The sequence below is a fragment of the Cupressus sempervirens genome, chromosome 1 (genome assembly GCF_028749045.1).
Source record: "Cupressus sempervirens isolate cs-2001-9-10 chromosome 1, ASM2874904v1, whole genome shotgun sequence".
In the NCBI taxonomy this organism is placed as follows: domain Eukaryota; kingdom Viridiplantae; phylum Streptophyta; class Pinopsida; order Cupressales; family Cupressaceae; genus Cupressus; species Cupressus sempervirens.
The window spans coordinates 244,676,457-244,693,065 of record NC_143118.1 but is presented as its reverse complement, the minus strand read 5'-3'; positions in this window follow the sequence as shown (position 1 = coordinate 244,693,065).

The window sequence follows — 16,609 nt, the reverse complement described above, 5'->3', positions numbered from 1 at the left end:
TAAACTGAATTATTTGGAAGAAGCAGGTCTCAAACAGAAAATTGTAATGACTATGATTTTGTACAAAAGACTCTTTGTTGGAGAAATAAATGTTTCAAGTGCTTTGCAGTACTATTAGAAATTCTGAATTTTGCATACAAGATCCTTGGCAAAAAATTTGTAGATCTAGGCAATATTTGACTCTTGAATGCAGAAAAAAACAAATTGTATGATCGAATTTGTTGAGCTAAAGAATTTAAAGAAAAACTGAAAACTAAAGTAGAATTAAAAGATGCAAGAATAGACACAAAAATTATAGAGGTTCATCCAGCTAGTTTGGACTACATCCACTCTTCAAGCAGGGAGTATCTCTTATTTAGATAAATCTCAAGTTACAATAATCAACAATGTCAACTATCTTTTCTATTCTATATGGGTCACATTCGATGGAATATGAAAGGTTGAGTAGAGGAAGAGCCACAATGATTGGACTGCACAATCAGAGCGGTTACATATTCCCTTGTCAGAACCATTACAATCTCCCACTTGAAGTCTGATCAGTGTTGTATAGAGATATCCCCTACGTGGAATTCTTAAGGCTATGTCATGAAAATGCTAAGAGAAGCTCTACATAATTTGAACTTCTCTCAAGTTACAACCTTTGTAAACACATCAGCTAGATTAACCTTGGTATCAAACTTCTCTAACTGTAGTCTTCCCTCTTCAAAAGCATGGTAGATGAAGTGAAATCTGGTTTCTATGTGCTTTGTGTGACTGTGGAAAGCTGATTTTTTAGCCAAATGAATGGCACTCCTGCTATCAGAAAATAGAGTAAAGTTGGATTGTTAAAATCCCAACTCTCCAAACAATCATTGTAACCATATCAACTCTTTAGCCCCCTCAATAAGTGCAATATATTTGGTCTCAGTAGAGGAAAGAGCAACAACTTGTTGCTTATGAGAAGCCCAACTAATCACTACCCCTACAAAAGTAAAAACATAGCCTGTTGTAGACCTCCTTTTATCTAAATCTCCAGCCATATAAGAATCAACATATCCAAAAATATAAGGAGTCTTGTTATTAAAACATAAAACATGAGATGAAATGCCTCTCAAATACTAAAAAATCCATTGAACTACTTGCCAATGAATTTTACCTAGATTACCCATAAAACCACTTACAACTCCCGCTACATGAGCAAGATCCAGACGCATGCTAACCATTGCATACATTAAATTCCCAACTGCTGAATAATAAGGAATACCATCCATCTCAAATTTTTCTTTTGGAGTAGAAGGACACATTTTTTAACACAATAAAAAATTATTAGTCGATGGAGTGGAAGCCGATTTGGCATTTGACATATTAAACTTTTCTAAAACTATTAGAATATACTTTTCTTGAGATAATATAATTTCTCTTTTATGTCTATTATGTATTATATCCATCCCAAGAATCCTCTTCACTGCCCCTAAATCTTTCATGGAAAAATGAAGAGCCAAATGCATCTTTAGCTCTTGAATAACTCTCATACTATTTTCAGTAGTCAACATATCATCAACATATAGTAGTAAAATCACAAACTCACCAATAGGAAGCCTTTTGTAGTAAACACTTGGGTTTGATTTGTACTGAGTGAATCCTTCTTGTGTCATTAAGTTATCAAATTTTAAATACCATTGGCCTAGAGCTTGCTTCAGCCTATATAGACTCCTCTTTAATTTGCAATATAGATGTTCCTGCCCCTCCTTAACAAATCCTTCTGGCTGCTCCATATACAATTCCTCCTCAATATCCCCATGTAGAAACATTGTTTTGACATCGAGTTGCTCAAGCTCAACATCCCAAGTTGTTGCCATGCTTAAAATCAAACGAATGGTTTGTGTTTTAACTATTGGAGAGAAAATTTCATAAAATCCACACCTTTTGTTGAGCAAATCCCTTCACTACCAATTTGGCCCTATACCTCTTTAGTTCTCCATCTTTGTCTTTTATCTAGAAGACCCATTTGTTTTTAAGAGCTTTATGATTTGGTAGAAGAGGAACCAAATCCCATGTCTAATTTTTATTTAAAGGCTCTATTTCATCTTTCATGGCATCCATCCAATGGACTGAATTTATATGAATACATGCTTGCTTAAATGTTTGTGGCTCTGCTTGATTAGAACATAAAGAAAATAATAGCTCATAGTAATCAAACTTACAAGGATGTTTTATTTCTCGAGTAGATTTCCTTGGCTAAGCATTTGTGTCACTAAAATTAAATCTCTGTAGATTCTTTACATTCTCTAGATTTTGGACTGCACTAATGACCTATGTATTTTGAACAACAAACTCACTGATATCCTTTATATTTTCACGTTCATCAGTAGCATGTGTCATTGCTTTATCATCTTTATTGTGATTAGACCCTTGTTTATTTGTAATATGTTGGGCTGCACATTCAACTAGAGTGTGTACAAGTCCAAAATCCTAATTATCTTGTTTGGTGGAGGATTAGGTATGAAAGGAAGGAGCTGCAGGACATGTAAATGAAGTTGGCAATGAAGGACATGCTATCTCACTAGTAACATCAGATACTAGGCCACATGGAGTGGGAAAGATGGGCTGCTGAATTTGATATTCATCCCAAGATTGTGATGGATTAATAGTATTGAAAAGTGACATTTTAAACAAAGAAAAATGTCGTGTGGGCAAAGAATCAAGGACAATACTTGGAGTTACTACAGCAAGTGTATGAGTGAGACTCAGTTGTGTAGAGATTATATAAGGCATGGGTTGGGTATGTGTGGGAATCCCAACATTCTATGAAGTCCTAATTGTAGCAATGGGATTAATCGTAATTCAAGACTTCTAAGTATGCTCACCATTATCAATTAAATCATATTTAAAATAATTTTTCAGAAGTAGTGACTACTATATGCAAACCTGAGAATGATTTCTCATTGAAAATAACATCGCAACTTTGAAGCACTTTATGAGCAATTGGATCCCACAATTGGAAACCAAATTGATCTTCACCATACCGCAGAAATACACATCTTTTGGATTTATAATATAATTTTGTTTTTTGCTCTTTAGGAACATGAACATACACATCGCAACCAAACACTCATAAATGAGAAAATGAAATTATTTTACTAGTCCATCTCTCTTTTGAAATATCAAAATCAAGATGTGATGAAGGGGCTTGATTAATTAAATAAATTTTTGTATTGCATGCCTCTGCCCAAAATTCTTTCCCCAAACCGACATTAGATAACATACATTGAGCACTTTCGAAGATAGTTCAATTCAACCTCTTTGCTACACCATTTTCTTGAGGTGTATAAGGGACTGTTTTAATCCTCCAAATGCCATGATCTGAAGAAAAATTATCAAACTCCAAAGAGAAAAACTCACATCCATTGTTTATCAGTAGACATTTAATATTTTTCATAATCCAATTTTCCACCATAGCATTAAAAATTTTAAACTTTGAAAATACTTCATATCTCTTATTCAACATATAAATCTAAACCTTGTGAGTGCAATCATCAAGAAATGTGAAAAAATAATTAGCACCACCAAGAGAAGTTATCTCCGTAGGACTGAAAATATCAGAATGCACAAGCGCTAATGTAGAAGATTTCTTCTCATGACCCATCCTTACAAAGTTGGTACAATTTTGTTTTTCATAAAGATAATGCTCACACAACTCCAAATCAAGAGATTTAAGACCTAGAAGCTGGTCTCTTCGAAGCATGACTTCAAGACCTATTTTTCTCATGTGACCAAGCCTCTTATGCCAAAGTTCAACATTATTATCTGCAGCCATCATGGCTACTCCCACTTCACTATTGCATTCTAAATTATATAAACTTCCAAATTTCTTTCCTTTAGCCAAAACTAATTGACTTTTGGACACTCTCTAGGAATCAAGATCAAAGTTAACATTACAACCTTGTGTATACAACTCACTAACTAAAATTAGATTATGCTTAAGTGTAGGAACATGCCTAATGTCTTTTAAAAACCATTGACTACCAATTTTCAGCAACAATAAAATATTCCTTTTGCTAACAATATTGCATTCTTTGTAATCCCCAAGAAAAACTTTACCAAACATACCTTCGTTATAATTTTTGAATGCACTTTGACATGGAGTAGCATGAAAAGATGCATTGAAATCGAGAACCCAAAAACTTGAATCCATGTCACCAGGTATAAGTACCAAAGCTCCATCAGTTGCAACATTTATGCCATCCAAAATTACTTTATTTTGTGCCTTCTTGTAATTCCAACATTGCTTCTTGGTGTGGCCTAGTTTACCACAAAACCAACAGGTGCCATTTCTTCATCTAGACTTTGAGTGATGATTCAATCTACCTCTTCCATTATTATTATTTTTATGTCTACCTCTTTCACGAATTCTTCCTCTATTTCTTGTGCTCACAACTATTAAAGCATCATCGGAAGAGGATTCGTGGTGCTTCCTTTGCATGTCTTCACTAAGTAATGTGGCTACTATAGACACCTAAAAATCCTTTAGAAAATAAAGTATTTTTATTTTTTGAAAAAACCTGATGACATCATCATTAATTAATTAATTAATTAATTAATTAATTTTTATGCCATTAAATCCCTTTATCTTAATTAAAAATATTTAATTAAGGAATCTCTCCCAAAAATGTTTAAATCTTATTTAAACATTATTTCCTTATTTATTAATTATTTAATTAATAAACCGACCAAAAAACCCAAAATAAATAAAAAAATTATTTTTTGCCCAAAACTTGGCCAATTTCCTTAAGACCACTAACCTCTTCCAAAATCTTCTAATCCTTCTTTAATTTTAATTAAAGGCTAATCCCATCATTTGCTACCCCTAATCCCAACTCAAAATATTTAATTAAGATTAAATATTAATCCTCATGTTTATTAAAAAAGTTTTAATAAATATCTCTTCAACCCAAACCCTTGAAATAAATAAAACTTCTAGAAAGTCTTCATCCTCATCCTAGGAAATTCTAGACTATTCTAGAAAGTCTTTATCCTCATCCAAAGTCTAGACTCTTCTAGAAGATGTCTTTAAACCTAATCCTAATCCCCTCATAACCTTGTCACATTCCCTAAACATGGGTTAAGACTTGCTAACCCAAGCCAAAGTTAACAAATATCTCCTCCTTCACCCACCCTCATTAAATGCCATCCACTTGCCTATCCCTAAGCTAATCCTAAACCATCCTAATCCATCCTCTAATCATTTTCACAAGCCTAAACAAGCTTAAAACCTTCCTAATCAAGTCCAAGTCGAAATTGCTCTCATCACCCTCAAAATATCTCAACCATAAAACTTTATGAAGTCCACTAGGTCATAAATGACTCTTACAAGCCCTTTTATTGCTCTTACAAGTCATTATGAGGGTCTTTATGAAGATTTTATCCCTTGAGCCTCCTTTGTTGACTCATCCTTCCCCTTTCCTCCATCCTCTCACCATGTGACATGTGTCACTCCTTGATTGGTTGTAAGGAAGCACAATCCATGTGCTCTCCTCTCATGCAATCTAAGCCCTCCATGAGCTTTTTCCCATCCTTGCATCTTAGCCCTCAATCCCTCAAGCCTCTTGCCTATAAATTGGATCCTTCCCCTTTGCAAAATAACACAATCCATGAAGTAAAGTCATAATGCCATTTTGAGAAGCCATTTTACATCAAAACCATACACTCACATCCAAATTCCAACTCCATTTGAAGCCCTTTTTGAAGCATAAGCTTGAGCATACATCCTATCTATTTAGACAAAGCCACTCAACAAGAGAGCTTCTCATTGAGAGAGTCCATTAATGGCTCATATTCTCAATTGAGATCTCATCTTAGTCTATCTTGAAGTTTTTGAATTTTGTTTAGTTTGTAGAAGCTTTATTTAAATTTAGTTTCTATTAGCATACTAACATTGCTCATATACAGCTACAACTTCATCAAATTTCAGCATGTTCTTGGCTACTATTGAAGTGCTCATAGTCATTACTATGCCTTCCCAGTTGTTTGGAAGTGAATATAATAATAAAATAGCTTTTATTTCATCATCTAATGGCATGCCAACTAAAATGAGTTGACTATCTAATGTATTAAACTCATTCAGATGATTCAACATGACTCCCCCTTCTTTTATTTTTAGATTATAGAGCCTCTTCATAATAAAAACCTTATTCAATGCTAAAGGTATCTCATACAATGAAGATAATTTCTCAACTAACTCTCTAGTTATCTTCTTAGTTGAAATGTTAAACAACACATTACTTAAGAAAGCTAAGAAAATCATTGCTGTTTTTTGTATTATCTAACTAATGTCCGCAGTTATACACATTATCATCAACATGTATATTATTTCCATATAACTTCTCTCTCAAAAAAACTTCATATAAACAAGTTATACTTCAAATACTATTCTTTTTTCTTGTCTGATAAACACATAACTGTATTCACTAGAACTTGAATAACAAGTGTCAAAGTTAGTATTCCTGCAAGCAACATTAACCACATGTTGACCTCACTTAATTCTTCCTCCATGTAACCTTGCTAGTCATAGTATGATGTCAGCAACAAGTTGCATACAAAATAATACACTATTGTAAACCATTTTCATACTTAGACAATTTTCTGAGTACCAAAAAGCTAAGTATCTTAATTTCTAAGGTTTTCTACAAGCATGTACATCATGTGTTTCCATTAATGACAACATTTACATATCTACATATAGCCAATTGTCAAAAATCTCCCCCTTGGGAATTGATGGCAATAAAGTAGGGAAAATTGGCTAATTATCAAAACTTTACCAAAACTTATGTAAGATTACTAAACTTATCATCTATTACAAATGCTCCATCTTCATTTATTACAAATGCTCCCCCTTTTGATATGACTACAATATGCATAACTTACTTACAATTTTCTCATACAACTTCTCCCCCTTTGATATCAATGACAAAGGTCAGAATGTCCAAAAAAAGACTATCAAAAAGTGATGTCTAACTACTATCAAAAATTGTCAAAACTTGTCAAAATTTCTATCTCACTACCTCAAGCTAATATCATCTTCATACAATCATCAAAATTTTCCTTTAGACTATCCATAACTTTATCCCATGTATCCTTGGCTACTTTGGTAGTAGTGAGAATTGCACATAAGGCATATGATGCAATCTTAATTGCATTAAGGTCAAAATATATGAAATTGGAATAAGTGTCCTTTGTTTTAACAGATTCCTCCAATTGTCTCTTAATGGCTAATAGCTTTAGAGCTATAGATTCTCTGAAATCTAATAATCTTCTCAAAATTTTCCCTTTTTCAAGTTGTAATTTCCTGATGTCAATGTGAACACCAACAACTTATCCTACAAAATCATCAACTCTGCTAGAGGGTTGTTGTAACTGACTTATCAGAGCTTCTAGCTCACTCAACTTCCCTTCAAACTTATTATCCAAATATTTAGTAAACTTATGAGATAGAGTACATTTGATGTATAGTACCTTGCCATCTTGTTGACATCTTCAAAGTTCATTGATATAAGTATCAAGACTCAGCAAATCATTCTTTATGTTTTGACAAGCAATGCTAAAAAGATTAGAATCACGAGAAATTTGAGCCTTAGACTCTGCAACACTTAACAAACCTATAGATTCATCATCAAAAGATTTTAATACTACTTTGGCTCTTTGTTTGAGGTTTGCATCTGTATGTTTAGTTGTCAGAGTGATATCCAATCTGTCAGTCACCTCCATTAATGTTCTTTGTACAAGGATAATTTTAAGAAACACCCCTTTGGAAAAAAGTGTAAAATCTTGGTGAATCCAACATTATTTTAGGAGGAAAAATTTAATTTCTATTGGTGATTTTTTTCAAACTTTGAAAATTTTTAATTTCACCGGAAATTTTTTTCGTCATAAGAAAATTCTGTAAAACCCTGGTGAATACTTAATTATTAAATAAAATTGGGACCAACCTATGAATACCTTAGAACAATATTTTATATCATCTAAAACATAGTAACTCATTTTAATAGATGTTAGATGATCATAAATTGGATTGTATAAATCTTATTTTGGCCCTAAATGTTCAAGGAGAATAAGTTTTAGAGAAAAACTTTGAAATAATGGCACCTGTCAAGTTGTCAATAGTCAAATCCATTTTGAGCCAAAGCTTAAAAGGATAAAAACTTACTTGGAAAGTCTCTGGAATAGAGATATGTGTCAAATATATGTACTTTCCATATAATCCAACTTAAATTTTTACCATATATTAGTGAATGTGACCATCAAATATGAAAAGCCTCAAAAATTAAGGACAAAAATATTTAATTTACCGTGTGGAAAGATTAGATTCTATTGGTGAACTCATCATCAAAATAAAAATGATTGTGTATCATTATTGGCAATTGGTCTGAGCATGGGCCCAATTTTCATAAAGTGTGGGTGACATCACCACCCCAAAAGTGCAAAAACATCCACCAAAATCTAGGGTCCCTGATGAGTGAGATTAGCCATTTGGTGAATATTCACCACTAAAATAAACCCTGCCTTTGTAGAATCTTGACTTTCTTATTCTTCTCAATTAGCTTGGTCAAAGATGAGATCAAGTCAAATTGATCATCATCATCACCTATAAGGTTGGCAAGAGATAGAGGAGTGGATGAGCTAGATGCTTTAGTCTCATCTTCCTTTTGTTCCTTCTCTATTGTCTCCCTTGTTTTTCTCTATTCTTCTTCCTTCTCCTCTTTTTCCTTCCTTTCCTTTTCTTTCTTTTCTTCTTCTAGCTTCTTTTCTTCTTCATCTTCTCTCCTCTTTTTTTCTTCTTTCTAGTTCTTTTCTTCCTCAACCAACTTTAGCTTGGCTTCTTCAACCTTTTTCTTTTCCTCTTCAAACTTCCTTTTCTCCTCTTCAATCAATTTTAACTAATCTTGAATGTTTTTGGAATGGGACTCAAGATGATTAAAACTTACAAAAGGATCATCATCAATATTAATAGTAACAGTTGTTTGATCAATTTGCATTGTATCACCACTTACTAACACTTCCAAAGTTTTCTCTATAGTGGTACGTGTTTCCTTTAACTCAAACATCATCTTGATGATGGTTGTATCTATTTTACTTCTTATGACATTCTTCTCACCTTCCATAAACATAAATGGCCTCATCTTACTTCATAAGTAAGGTGCTAGATTGTTCATCAATTTCTTGATTTCTTCTTCATCATCAGTTTTGCACATTGTTCTTATCATGGATTTCCAAAGTTCCATGCCATCTTCATGAATTGGTGCCTTCTTTTCTATAAGTCTATCATAGACTTTTTCATTCACAATGCTTTCAATTTTTTTAAGTTTCAAATGGTTAAGAATCATATATCTCATAGTAGAGATATCAATCTTCTCTTTCTCAATATCATTGTATAAATCATAAAACTTATTCATTTGCACAAAGTTCCCCTCATTGACAATAGTTGTGTTAATCATTTCTATCTTTGGTTTCTAGGGTTGCCTTGTTTTACCTGTTGGTTTTTTAGAAGCAATAACCTTTTTAGGTTGTTTGACTTCTTGTTCCTCTTCTTTTTCCTCATTGGAATCTTCAATTGTCAACAATGTTTTCTTCCTTTTCCCAAGTCCAATAGCTTTTTTCTTGACTCTTTTTTACTTCTAAGTCTCAACTTCTACTATCCTTTTAGACTTCCTTTTGGGTTCACTACGTTGCTTGGATAATACAACAACATATGGGATGCTTTGCTCTGTAGGAGTTGTTGCAATGGATACACCAGATGCTTGACCAATTGATAGAGGTGACACATAAATCACACCTTGTTCACCAATTTGCTTCACTCTAGAGATTGTTTGTCTGACTACCTATGATTATCTTTCTATCATATAGGCCTCAATCGATTCTTTCTTCATCATAGTCTCAACCTTCATATGAGTTTCTTTTTCTAAGGATTTTTGGTAAACTAACTAAGTTATCTCTTCATATGTTCCAAATATGTATGAGGATTTGTACTTTGTAGAGTTCAACAATAGATCAATGTAACCAATAGCTACATCATCACTCAATTCATAACTTAATGGTTCGAGAAATTTTTCCCCTGGTTCTACTACTTCAACATAAGTTAGGTCTGTATCTACCATAAAGCATATGTCATCCTTAAATCTATCAATGATTGTTGGTGCAATTTTGAATCTTTGTTTCATTTCATTTAGGAATGTTCTCATAATCAAATTTCCACTATCGAGGATTTTATCTATAGGATACCCTCTGCATACATCTATTATCTTATCCATAGTACATCTTTCACTGGTCATGATCTCTATAACCGATAGAAATGAGAATCTTTTAAGTACATAAAAGAAAATATGATTGATTAGTGATTGAAATATGAATACACCATTCTTAGTTCTTTTAATCTTTTCCAGATTCTCAAGGAGTTGTACTCTCAAAATCTCACTCAAATTTACATGTTCTTTCTTAATACAAATTTTGTAGGCTACATAGATAAAGCCTGTTGACAACTCATCATTCTTAGAACTTGCACAAATAGAAGATGCAATGATTTTGCTCAAGAATCTCACATCATGTTGTCCAATGGTGTTGATCACCATTGCCTTTCCATTACAAATTGCTTTAGTATTGAGCTCAACCCTCTTCTTGATTAATTTCTCACCAATGGGTACACTACCTTGTTTGCTAAGACAAGTAAACTCATGAATGAGATCAAAAGATATGTTAGCTACATTTTCCCCCATCCAAAACATCCCATTATAAATTCTTCTTAATATAATTTGAGTCCATTCTTTGTTCTCAAGTTAATGGTAGAAGTAATATCTAAATAGGTCTAATCTTTTAAATGTTCAAATTCAGGCTTTGCAATCATATTATGGTTGAAAAACAATTTCATATCCTTGTTTGTAAGTTCACCTCCAATAGTTTCAAACTTGCTAGACAAGTAAATTCCTAGATCTTATGAACAAATGTATTTCTTAGAATCTCTGTAATGAAAGCTCTACCAATGTTGTTTTGTATTCTATGAGCACTAGATCTTTTATGTGGGGTCCAATATGGCTGAGAAAGCTCCCATTTTAAATCCAAAACTCCTAATGTCTTAGGATTTTTTGGTTCAGTATCTACTTCTTTCACGGGCTGCCAATCATGCATGGTGATAACGTCCAAGCTTGATGAAGCAAGCCCATGTTTTGACCCTGTCCAACATTTTGTCTAAAATTATAAATTTTTGGTGACATAAATTTTAGCATTTTTTCATTGGCCTCCATTATGGTGGGAGCAATGAGTTCCAAAACCAACTTTCTTACATCCTAGACATGATGGTTTATCTACCAAATAAAATGCATTACATTGTGTTGAGTCATAGAGCCAATATCTCATGCTCTAGCCTATAGGTGTCTAGTCATGCCATGATGTTTGGAGTGATGAGTCTACAGTTTGGGAGGAGGTAGTAGACACATCACATGGAGAGTAGAGGTAACTAGGGAAATGTCTTCCATTAACTAGCTTTCCATCTACATTGGTTACCAAATTGTCCATGCTAGTGACTAAGTTGTCCATGCTAATGTCATCATTCTGAAATGTAGAAATTAGTATTGAGTTAACCATTATTAAATGAGGACTTTTTCTAATGCCAAGGCCATGATTCATATGGAAACAATGTTAAATAACTTGGTCTATGTGATCCAGACCTGTATTTTCTTCAAAAAATGATTCATTTTTAAACTCCCTTGAACCATAATATGGTGGAGCTATTATAATTGGAGTAGCCTACACTGTATGGGAGATCCTATTAGTAGGAGAAGTAGAATTGTGAGGATTGAATAATTTCTTCCCCAAAATTCTTTGATCTGGCCCCTTAGATGTTTGACCTTTGCAATCCCCTTCTAAACTCTTTTCCCTCTCTTCATGAAGAGAATAATTTTTTGGAACTCCAAACATGATCTGGGGGATATTTTTGTCAAAAATTGAAGTATCTCCAAAACTCCAATAATTAGCATCAAGTTAAAGTTCTCAAAATTTTGGACCCAATGCAATAAACGAGAAAAAATGGAGTCCGTATGCAAAAGTTATGGCCAGTCAAAGTTTGGTCAAACTAGGTACAGAGGTCATCAAAAGGTGGAAAAATAATTATCTCAAAAGTGATCAATAGTGGATTTCAAATTGAATATCTTGTCGAGAGCTTTCCAACGACATTTATTTCATAAAAAATGGAGCTCATATGCGAAAGATATGCCCAATTGAAGGTCAAGATGATGAGGTAAAAAAAATTAAAATAAAAAAATTTAAAAAATAAATAATTAAAAATAAAATCAAATGTTATTGTCAGCAGCTCCGGGAGTTGAACCCACAACCACCGGCCTCTAAAGTCTGGTTGTTGTCCATTGCACCACCTTTTATCCTTAATATAGCAATGCGGTAGTTTATATTTAAGTTTAGAAAACCACTATGTTTATTTAAAACCACTATCGGTGGAGGTTGAACCCCCAACCTGGTGGGTAGTAAAATTTAATACCACTATTACACCACACATTCTATTTAATATGTATAAGACAAATCTGCTATTTAAGGTGATATTAATAGTTGAGCCACTATTTAAAACAAGGAATATTGTTATTTTGTTACTAACCAAGCCCCTAAATTGTGATGTAATGCCAAATTTATGAATTGGCAAAGGGTTTAATTCAAAAATGCATTTTGTTAATAGGCCTATAATTAAATATTGTGGTTTTGGCCTATTTTAGGGAAATATTTTATATAAAAAGATGGGTTAAGGGCCTTTTCAAGGCATGAAAATTAAGGGAGAAATTATGTAGATGATGAGAGATAGTTTGTGTATCTGGAGACTTAGTCATTTTTCCTACACATAGAGGAATTTTTGGTGTGTGTGCTTGAAAGGAATTGTCACAGATCACTTGTATTGATTTATTGGAGTTAATCAGATTGGTACCCCTATTGCAGCTAGACCCAGAGACATAGTCTGAACCGAACGAACTCCGAAATCAAATGTGTTGTCTCTTTATCTCTCTTTCTATCAGTTCATTCTATATTTTTTAAATCTGCAATTACACTAATTTTCTTATTTAAGCTTTAAAATTAACTTTATATAATTGATTAACATTCTCTATAATAGTCCTAGATCCTAGAAATCATATCAAAACATCACAACCTTATGCCAAATAGAAGGTATTTTGTCGACGTTGGAATCTCTATCATGTTGCTTTCTTTCTTTTTCTTTGTCCACATCTTCATCTTTTTTCTCAAAGACAACTATCATTAATGCATTCCACTTTGCTTCAAGTGCTTCCTGATTATTTTGCACAATTTTGAAATGTCTCACTCTTTTGTTTAAAACTATTCCTTCTTAGAGATTTAACTCACCATAACCAATACCAGCTTAAAATTCTAGGGACAATACCATTTCAATCACCCACCAATTGGTGTTACACTATACAATTCCTTCATTTTTTTCTAATTAATTACAACATATACATTATTTGTAAAGAAAATTGTTGATTCTATTTAGGTGTAGCCTGATTTTCCTTCCTCTATCGATGTACAAAATTGCAATTTGTTTGATAAGATCACATTCTATGTATCTCCAAATTTATGATTGCAATTTTATTTATACATATATCTCAAGTTCTTCAATTGACTTTTGTTATGCTCTCACATCTGGGTCAATTTTCTTCTCTCAGTTTTACTCTCTAGTTCTTATCTTCATTATGATATTGGTCTTTGCCCCTATCATCAGATTGCAATGCAGGTTTTGAATACTATAAAACTATAAAATTACATACACTTACATAAATATAGAAACTACACATATGTAGTTGGTTTCAGGATCATGCATCATCTTTCTTAATGTACTTTAGTAGCTATAACTTAATACAATTTCTATAATAATCATATTATACAATTATTTTACCTAAATATTTATCAACATATTTGGACCTAACTAATGGGATTGTTTATGAATACTAAAAATAATACTATGTTGTAAGTTGCTTATCCTACTTGAATCTTTTTCAACATTACAGTCAAATATACACTCCATCATAAAGTATCTCTCAGAATGCTCTACCAATGTTGTATATTTGCAAACTCCACTATCTAGCTTATAGCTTAGAATATACTTTATTAGATAATCATAATCTTCACTTATAGTTATAAAAGGAAATCAAATTATGAATTCATATCATCCATTAAACTCAATGTGGGTGCATGCATATTTTAAATGGGCATGTTGGTTCCCAAAACTATGATCAGAACCTTTGTAGCTTCAATATTTTATCCCTAGCACTATATATATTCTTTGAGCCTGTCAGAGACTTTGATATATACCTGATGTGTGTATGCTTTGATATATCATTTTTTATAAGCATTTTTATCAATGAGGTAAATTAATATTCGTATTGCCCTATCTTTCATGACCTACCTCTGGAAAATGAACATAGGGATTCAAATTGGCTTCCCTTTCACTACTGATGTTGATATATCTCTAGAGGTCATCGCCTAATGAAGATGTTGCATACTAGTGGGTAGACCCTTTATTTCTGAGGAGTATGGTTATTGGTGTATTCTATCAAAACTACATTTTTATGAAATTATACATGTCATTACTAAAGTGAGTTTTGCCATTGCACAATATTGTTAAATTTTGATGCCTTGACATTTATTTTTCTATATCATGGCTTCTAGTCCTTACAAGTAATTTCTTATTTGTGTACATTGAATGTCTTTGACTTCAATATTTATTGGGTCTAGAGAATAAGGTCTCTATCAATGAACACAATCATCCAAAGATAGGGCATATACCAATTCCTTTCAAAACTTATTGCTTCACATGACACTTTCTTTGGTTTTGAATGTATACGCTATAGTAATATTGTCGCTCTCAACTAATTTGACCCTGCCGGTATTTCCATTAAAGAATTGCTCAAAAAAGGCATCCACACATAGGAGCCATCAACACTTTTGTCACATCTACAAGGCATCAAAGACAAGCACCTAAGACACACTCCATTGCATTGTTGGGTATTCAAGATGTCTGTTGATTACTTCTTATACACTACGTATTGTATCAAGTTCTAGTTCATTACATGTTGTAGATTTCTCCATATTGTATTCTTTATGCCACTAGCAATTACCTTCATCAGATTCATCATCCTTAGCAATCTTGCTCTTGAATTTGGCCCTTCCAAAGATTTCTAAATTAGAATTCCAATATCCAAACCATCATTGGGCCTTAGAATGATGGTCATATTTTTTCTTCAAACCATTCCCTTCAGAACCATAGCCATCAGCACTACCCAAAATATATTTATCATAATCTTGAGAAGGTAGGGACTTTGTTATAGAAAGTAGGTGTAATGATTCTCCCAGGGCCAAATTTGAGTTTAGTGGTTGTATTCAATTCTTTTACATCTATTGATAGTAAAGATACATATAGAAGGAGCAAATAAGGTTTATATAAGGTCTAGATTCAAACCTTATTATCACACTTAAGCTATTTGAGCTATGCACACACTTGGTAAGAGACCATGGACAAATGAGGGTCCTAGCAAGATGTATGGATAATTACTAGCTTAAACTCTAGAAGACATTAATCCTATAGAAGTTGATGATAAGAATTTTAATTACACATGTATATCTCAGCTCTTGTCATGAGCACTAATAGGTATTGATTGCCTTAGCTTTCATCTATTGTCTTAATATTATATGGAGAAGTTACAGTGTTGGTATTTGTAGGTACCAATGATTGTCTTCCATCATGTCATTTCTTTTATTGCCATTACAATGAGAAACCAGGACTTCATATTAGTAGCTATATACTTGATCATTCTGAGATCTAATTTTTTCATTATGTTAACATTGTCAAACATCTCCATTTATATTTGTTATAACTCTTGAGACTTAGTTGCTCAAAGATTCCTCTGGATATAGCACTGGGTTTTTCATACTTTTGATGTTGATGATGCTAGCTTTTATAATTTTTTTTGAATGCTCATGACATTGTTATACATAAATGACAGTAGTTCATCAAGTCTCTAATATTATTTCTCAAATGGAAGCCTTGGATTTTGCCAAAAAATAGGGCTCCATCAAGGTATACTATATGATAAATCATTCTTGATCTTCTTAAACTCCTATGATAATTTTCTAAAAAAATCTTCTTGATAAACTTGGTTAAAACTTCAACAAAATTAGATTCTAAATAATACAACTTTAATTTGTTTTAGACTTTTGTACCTTTTATTGCACTTTATTGGCATGTCTTTCACTAGTATTTGCAATCTTTGCATTAAAGGATCTCAAGTTATAATAATTTTTTTGAACTAAAATGATGTAGCAACTAATTAGCTAAATAATGCTTCAAAAAAGTTTTCCAACAGAGAAGATTGGAGACAACGATGAGAAGCAAGAGGACCACTAGCTCTCTAATAGCCTCGACAAAACACCACAAATCTTCTATGTTTTTTGATGAATTCTTGAGTATGAGGTTAGGTTAATTTTTTTGTAGAGATTTCTATATTGCATTGGCTTCTTCTTTAGCATTGATTTCTTATTAGTTCTGACTTTCTTCCAAGACTTAAAATACATGTGT